Source organism: Hibiscus syriacus, unplaced genomic scaffold (assembly GCF_006381635.1).
Source record: "Hibiscus syriacus cultivar Baekdansim isolate YM2019G1 unplaced genomic scaffold, ASM638163v2 tig00111208_pilon, whole genome shotgun sequence".
In the NCBI taxonomy this organism is placed as follows: domain Eukaryota; kingdom Viridiplantae; phylum Streptophyta; class Magnoliopsida; order Malvales; family Malvaceae; genus Hibiscus; species Hibiscus syriacus.
In genome coordinates, this window is record NW_024063020.1 from 481,472 (window position 1) to 490,100 (window position 8,629).

The window sequence follows — 8,629 nt, forward strand, 5'->3', positions numbered from 1 at the left end:
CATAATATATAAATATGAATATGCATTCGAACTTAAAGAAAGTACATTTATTAAAAAGGTTTAAGTTCACTTTTGCTTTTTGTAGTAGATCTAATTTATTATTTTCGTCTCTCATCAATTTAGTCTTTAAAGTTGTTTAATTGCATCAATCTATACTATTGTCCTAACTTAAAATCCTAAATTATAAATCTTAAGTTAGTATTTAGGGTTTATGTTTTAGAGGTAATAGGGTTATCATTTAGGGTTTAAGATTTATAATTTAGGATTTTAAGTTAGAGGTGGGATATAAAATAATGCAATTGAGCAACTTCAAGAGCTAAATTGATACGAAAATACGATATGACGAAAGTGATAAATTGAGCCTACTACATGGGCAAAAGTTACCCTTATTACAACGATAATACATTAAAAAAAATCAAAGCTAAAGAGTAAACATTTAATTGGTTTAAATGGGACGAGACACTAAACTTCTTAAATAAGATTAAAAGTACGAATTTCGACATTGTGAATAGAGTAAACTAAATTGAGAAGACAATTTTCATAATAAATTTTTACAGTACTTCATTTGAATTAATTTATTAATAAATCAAGTATCGATAACTAAAAATATTCAAAAGCTAAAAATGTTGATAACCCACTTTTAATATTCAACTTGATCCACTAAACTTTTGGAATGGAGATCTAAAAATTTGAGCCTAATTATTGTAGCCATTTCTACATTATTATACGGAATGTTAATGAGCGCAAATAATATAATTAGGGCCTCCTAGAGGATTTGAAGGATAAAAAAAATATTTTTTGACGCATGTGTGAGACACTGATTTTTTAGCTTTAATTTAATGATTGTTTTATAACTTTTAAAATTTTAATGATCAAAATGATATTTTAACGTTGTTCAATGGCTCTTGGTATATTTGATCCATAAAAACCCATTTACTTCGGGAAGTATGAAATTTGCGGACACGGGTCTAGAAAATATTTTCTGTTTTTATTTTTAGAAAATATTTTTTTATTTTTATTTTTTGAAAATTAGAAAACATGTTTGATATATATAAATGAAAATTTGAATTCAAAAATCTGTTTTTTAAATAGAAATAAATAAATAGTTATTAAACAATTAAATTACAGACATTTAATATATGAGTTATGCATATATAAAACAATAAATTGGATAATTTTGTAATACAAAATTATTTTAGTTTATAATAAGAATATAATATTTAATGCATATTGTACGTTAATTAAATTTTTAAACTAAATTATATAGTATTATTTAAGGTCCTCAACTTTTGAAAAAAAAATAGTGTATCCCTTGAAAAAAAGTGACCGTTAAATTGAGAAAAAAAATATATTTAATCATTTGACCAGTGGCGGATCATGAAATTTAAGAATAGGAGTCTAAAATTTTAATTTTCTTAAAAATAACGGGCATGCAAAAATTTTATTTTTTGTTTCTTTTTTCCTTAACACATTGAGCTAAATTTAGCCATTTTTTTGAAATAATAGGGATGCACTTGGCCTCTATGGGGGCTTATTGCATCCTCCACTGCCTTCAACCAACAAAATCAAATTGTCACAACGCTTACACAACAATTCTCAAAGCTTTCATAATAATCTATAATGTTGATGTGATAGTTCATGATGTTGTGACAATGTACGATGAATGATGGTGTGGCATATATGATTAGTTAAATTTTTACTAAGTTTGAGGACCTAATTGATTTTTTAGAAAGTTTGAGATATTACTTAATTTTTTTAAAAACAATTAAGGTATTATTTAAATTTAAAATATAAATAATTATTAAGATATTCAATATACTAAATATAAAAATAATTTTAAGATTAAAAAACAGTTTAAGTACCACATTGAATGTAAAAAAAGTTTAGGGACCACATTGATTATTTTGCAAAAATTTGAGTATTTTAGATGCCAGTAAATCAAACAATTATTGTTAAAATAATTTGAATTTGTATAATTTAAGTTAAAAATCCTCTACTCATGATTTCCTATTTTCAAATTTCCAAAACAATTTTAATGAAAATAACTGAAAACATATTTTTCATGTTTTCATGTTTTTTATTTATTTTTATTTTTTTAGAAATCATTTTCTAATTTTACAACTAAACATGTTTTTCAATGTTTTCTATTTTATACAAAAATAAAAATAAAATATATTTTCTAGTACCAAACATGGTGTTTTTCCCGAAAATCACCGGTGATCGGTATATTTACCAATCTAACACCGGTCAGATTATATTTCCCGATCTAACACCCGTAGCAGTAAAGCGTGCCCCTGTCCTACGCTATACGTTGATTTGGCGCCACGTGGGGTATAGCGCCCCCTGTACCACGCTATACGCCACGTAGGGGTATAGCGCGGATCAGGGGCGCCGCTATACGCCACGTAGGGCTATAGCACGACCGCGCTATACCGGAATTATATTTAACGCAGTCCCTGGTCCGGCTATATCTTTTATGAATAATTACATATATCGCAGTGCAGGTACCGCGCCTTATATGGTTATAAATACACTCCTTCGCCGGTTAAGTTTCTCACATCTCCTCTCAACTTATAAATTAATACAACAATTCCGTCAACGAGTAATAATTCAGGCAATCTTCTCATATTTGATTTAGAAGTTCGTGCGATTTTTCGTTATAAGGTAATTTTGTTATAATTTTTTAATTATACTTATTGTTTATTATCATTATTTGAAAAAAATATTATACTAATTATTTTCAATTAATTTTTATGTTTGTAAAATTGAAAAGCGGGAGCATACGTCGAAATAGTTTTACGGTGCATGTAATAATATAATATAATATTATTTAAATTATTTACGTTGATGTGTAAAACATTTATTGTGTTATACTTTCGTTCATATATAATTTATTTAATCAGGTTTGTTTCAGTTATTTTTTTTGCAGATATAATATTGTCACACTTTATTATGATGGTGAAATTCGAGAAGATGAAACCGGCGTTGTTTTCGTATCAAATTAGCGGGTTAAAATATCATTCAAGAGAAACATAACTCTTGAGGAGCTGATAACGAAGATTTCGAAGAAGATTCATGTTGGAAGTAGTAGAAGAATGTCGTCGTTGCAGTACAGATTTCCAACATCATTGTTCCAAATGATGATGTTCAAATGATGGTTGAAGCTCAAAGTAATTATTCAGACGCCGCTATTGAGATGTATGCATATTTTGTTCAAGTGCGTGCTGTTCGGGGTCAATCATTAAGCTCCCATTATGGGCTGGCTGAACAAGTTGATCAAGTTGACAACCCGACTACAGTAATGTGTAATGATTTTAATGCCATAATATGGAGACATTCATCTGCAACTCCTTACGATATGTACTGAGGTGGGTCCACGAACAATTCGTATGGCAACACCGCGTCCAATTCAAGGAGAAGACATTCATCTGCAAATTTCTTTGACTTTAATATAGAGATGTCATCGACGCAACAATCTGTGCAGTTTCCATTTGACACGATGGCTTCAAGCTCCAGGGGGAGGCATTCGACTGCAAGTAGTAGGTTCTTTGACCTAAATGTGGAGCGCATGGAGGAACCATCATCTCCACCAGAAGAATCGCTTCGTGAGCCTGGTGCAGATGGTGCTGAGACTGGACTATTCATTCACCCAGAATCACCGCAATTCAACTCCGATGATTATGATGTAGATGAAGTTCCAGGAAATGTGACACAAATTGACCCTCCTGCACACATGTATGAAGCTGATTATGGTGCAATGTACAACCCAGAATTTGCGGATATGCCTCATCTCAGTGACTATAGATATTACTCATCAATAAATAATGGTGAGTTATCTTTAGGCATGGAGTTTTCAATCAAAGAAGAAGCAATGATGGCTATAAAAAATTACAATATCCGTAATTCTGTTCAGTCCAGAGTCAACCGATCGACGACCGAAACATATGTATGCTATTGTGCCCGACGCGAAAACATATACAATTTGATGGTTCACGTATCGAAAATTAAGAGGAAAAATACCATATGAGAACTAACAGTATACAACGGTCCTCACACATGTTGTGCTGCAGGGGTCAACCAAGATCATCCCAACTTGGACTCTGAAATGATATGCCAAGCCGTCATGCCCATGGTAAAAGCAAGCTCTCATATAGTTGTTGCAGTGTTGATTTCAGCTATACAATCGCAGTATGGGTACACTGTCTCCTATAAAAAAGCTTGGTTGGCAAAACAAAATGCCATTGTCAAACTTCATGGCGAATGGGATGCATCTTACAATGAACTTTCAGGTTGGTTTATGTTGGTGCGGACGTTGAATCCTGGGACAATTGTGGACTTCGAAACCTCCTATGCATACCATAATGATCGAGTTATTCGCGATCGAAGCCAATTCTACCGGGTTTTTTGGAGTTACCCACAGTGCGTTAATGCTGCCAAATACTGCAAGCCTGTGGTCCAGATCGACGGGACTTTCTTGTATGGAAAATACAAGCAAGTTTTATTATTGGCAGTTGTCCAAGATAGCAATCGCAACATTCTTCTAGTTGCTTTTACTCTTGTCGAAGGAGAAGATACAGATTCTTGGGCTTTTTTCCTCCGAAATTTACGTGCACATGTTATCACTAGGGAAAACATCTTTGTCATTTCAGATCACGGAGCTAGGATCAAAGCAATAATGGAGTCTTTGGGTCCAATGTGGAAACCACCCTTTCTCCAACATAGGTATTGTCTCCGACACATTGCTGCGAACTATCATGGAAGGTACAAGAAGAATGATGAGCGTCAATTAATTGTGCGCATGGGTAAGTGAAAGCAAGTTAGTAAGTTATACATTTTTTTATCATTTTAATTTTGCAAAGAAAGCAAGTTAGTAAGTTATACATTTTTTTATCAGGTTACGAATTACTTCCTCGAACGTTTGAATCAATGCATCAAGATTTGCTGGCGAAGAATGAGGAATGTTACGATTACATCAGCCTCATCGATAAAGAAATGTAGACGAATGCATATGATGGTGGATATTGATATGGACACATGACGACCAACTTGGCTGAGATAATCAATTCAACCTTAAAGGGTGCACGTCACTTACCTATAGCGGCTTTGGTAAAAACTATATATTTTCGTTTGGGGGTGTTTTTTGCAAAGCTCGGGGGACAAGATCAAACCTGGATGCAAGGCGGTCATGTCTATCACCCTAGATTAGTTGCAGATCTACAGAAAAAAATTGTTGCAACAAATAGAATGTATGTAACAAGCTTCTCTAGAAGGCATGAAATGTTTCGTGTCACAGAGTTGTTGTGACCTCTTCAAGGGATTGAAGTTGTGTCGTTAAGAGTAAATCTAAGGGACAGAACGTGCGACTGCGGGTTTTTTCAAGCTCTGAAGTATCCATGCTCTCATGTGATAGCAGCTTGCTCGCACACACGTCAATACTATAACCATTTTTTTGGATCTCGCATACCTACTATCTGAAGTTTTTAAGGTATATGAATTTGAGTTTCCCCCATAGGTAATGACAAAGACCCTGATGAGGTTCAATATTGGCTTCCGATTGTACTAAATCTGAGTTTATTGAGGGAGCGTGGTCGTCCAAAATCCAATCGAATTCATTGTGATATGGATATTCGAGAAATATCTAGACAAGACAAAAGATGGGGGCATTGTAGAAACCCAGGACACACGAGAAAAACATATCCACTTCTGTTGTCATCAAGTAACAATTGATGAGAAAATGATGTATTTGTTTATCAAATAATAATTCTTGTACTTTAATTTGCATTTACTTCAAGGTAATGATAACCAAATTAGTATTTGAATATAATTTTAAACAACAAACTTACAATAAGTATTAAATGATAACTAAATTACAATAAATGATATTAAATGGTAAAAACAAAATTAACTGAAATACATTAAAAAAAGTCCAACAAATTTAATAAAATAAAGTAAGTATTAAATGAGAAATAATAAAAAATTACAATTTAACAAAATAAAGTAAATACAAATATAATAAAAAAATCTATCGATGCCTGCGACGCGAATGTGTTCCGCAGGGCGGTGGCTGTCGGTCTCGAGGAGGATTTCTTCGTATCACTGGTTCTGACTCCTCGCTGTCATCATCATCACCATCGTCGTCGTCGTCCTGAGCAGATACATTAGGTTGATGAGGAGTTGATGACGATGAAGCACCTCCATAGAATAAGGACCCTAGAGGTGTATGACTGATTATCCCACCGGCCTACGAAAACTAGGAAAACCCAGACATCGCTGAGTGTGAAAACTGTACAAGAGGTGCATGTGCTGCGACCATGGGTGATGAGGCTGAACCCGCCAAATATCCAACATATGAACCCCAAGTCGGATCTACAAACATAAACCTATAATAGCCTCTAGGAGGGGTCATTTATGATGGTGGCAGTGGCGGGGTCATAAAACCAGGTGAAGACGGCGGCGGCATCTGGTAATGGAAAGGCGATGGCGGTATCATATATGGTTGCGGTATCATATATGGCTGCGGTGGCTACTGTGAAGGTCTTTCTGGTGCAGCTGAGGATGAACCGAAAGCACCTGCTCTCTGTCCACGAGTCGGGGGATGATGGTGCTGTGTCGGATCACGTCTCTGTCGACGTCGCAGAAAGGTCTGCTCTCGTGTATCCTCGGGAAGCAGAAATGGTTTCCCGTTACTGTTGAACCACTCATAATAACCGTCAGCATACATCAAGAGGTCATCAAAAATGGGCTCTCTATGGGGAATGCGCCGATGTCGATCCTCCCACAACACGACCCACTCATGATGCCTCACCAGCCAATTTGTATCTGTCTTGTACCGTCTATCTAAGCTATGCAACTCGTCTATATTACGAGGTGCTTTCGAAATTGGTTGAAAACAACCAAACTGCCGGAGCACGCGATCAGTAGAGTGCCACTCGACGGTCGCATAACAGATCAGAGGGACCATCGTCATCCAAACATCTGATGGGCCCCTCAACTCAGGTGGGATCACCGCCCTCACATCATCAGTACAATATGGCACCCATTCAAACTAAAACAAATATTATATAATTTTTTATCAAAATAATAATCTAATTATATAACTATAATCTAAAATCGATTTTAAAACATTAAAATTCATACCTGTGTGCCAACCTGCTGATCGATGAGCACCATAATTTTCTCTAAATCATCAGGTAGCTCCTGATGATTTTTCCTATCAGTAGACCACCTATTCAAGGAAAAAAATTATTATACGCTGTATAAAATTATTAATATACAAAATCAGTTTTATAATTACCTCAGAAGTAGTGGAAATACGAATGGGTTCTTCACAACGGACCATAAAAAGGGCAATCGATATCATGCCCAAGACTGCAGCAGCAGGAGACATCCGCAGATAGCATTACACTTGTAGCCAGTGGCTCCACACATCTCCCTGCACAGTAAAGCCAAAACTACCGAACCCCAACTGAATGATCCGGCGAGACGAAAGTCGCTAAGTTGTCGCAACCACATGCAGTGAACTAGGTTGCGCGATTTGTCCGACATCAACATCCCTCTTATCAACTGCAATATGCATGCCCGTGCATACATCTTAACCTCATCCTCAGAGGCGTCTGCGTTCAACTCCCGAAAATTAGCATATAACCAATTTAACGGTATCCTAACTCCGATAAAACTTTCCGAGACACGTCCTAGATTTTCCCGTCACAAAGTAGTCCAAGAACCGGAAGCTATCTCTGATATCACATCTCCATCCACCGGAAGCCCCAGGTGCATAGAAACATCCTCAAGCGTGATCGTGCACTCTCCGCACGGAAGATGGAATGTGTGGGTCTCCGGCCTCCACCGCTCTACTAAGGCAGAAATAAAGTCTGGTTCTATCTTACAGTGACCCTGATATCTACCTATGTAACCAAATCCAACCTCTACTAAATACGGCAAAACACGGCTAGGTATCACTAACTTAAGATTCCTAATAAAAGGATCTAATACATGGTCTTTCTCCTAAAAATAAATAATTACAAAAATTAATTCTTAATCTAATAATCATGCATTAAATAAATCAACTAATTATTACTAATAATTTAAATTAAATTAAAACGTTAAAATGTTACCGTATCAGCAAAGTGTCGAGATATATGATTTCCATCCAAGCGAAGTAGATTGTCTTCCATTATATATCTGCAAAAAAATTATATTAGTAAAATATTAAATAAAGTAAAATACTTAAATAAATTAAATACATAATATTAAAAATATTATAAAATATACCTTAAACAGAGAGAGTATTTGAGAGAAATTGAGAAAATTTGAGAGAATTTGGTGTGATGAAAGTGATTGAGGATGTGGTATTTATAGGGAGGATTGGGGTGTGAATGGGTGGGTAATTAAAGGCATAGCGCGCGCCCTGTACCGTGCTATACCCTACGTGTCAGATAATCAGGTATAGCGCGGCCCCTGATCAGCGCTATACCCCTACGTGGCGTATAGTGCGGATCAGGGGGCACGCTATACACACGTGTAACCCATGTCAGCGTATAACGCGGTACAGGGGGCACACTATATCCCACGTGGCGCCAAATCAACATATAATGCGGGGCAGGGGGCGCGTTTTACTGCTACGGGTGTT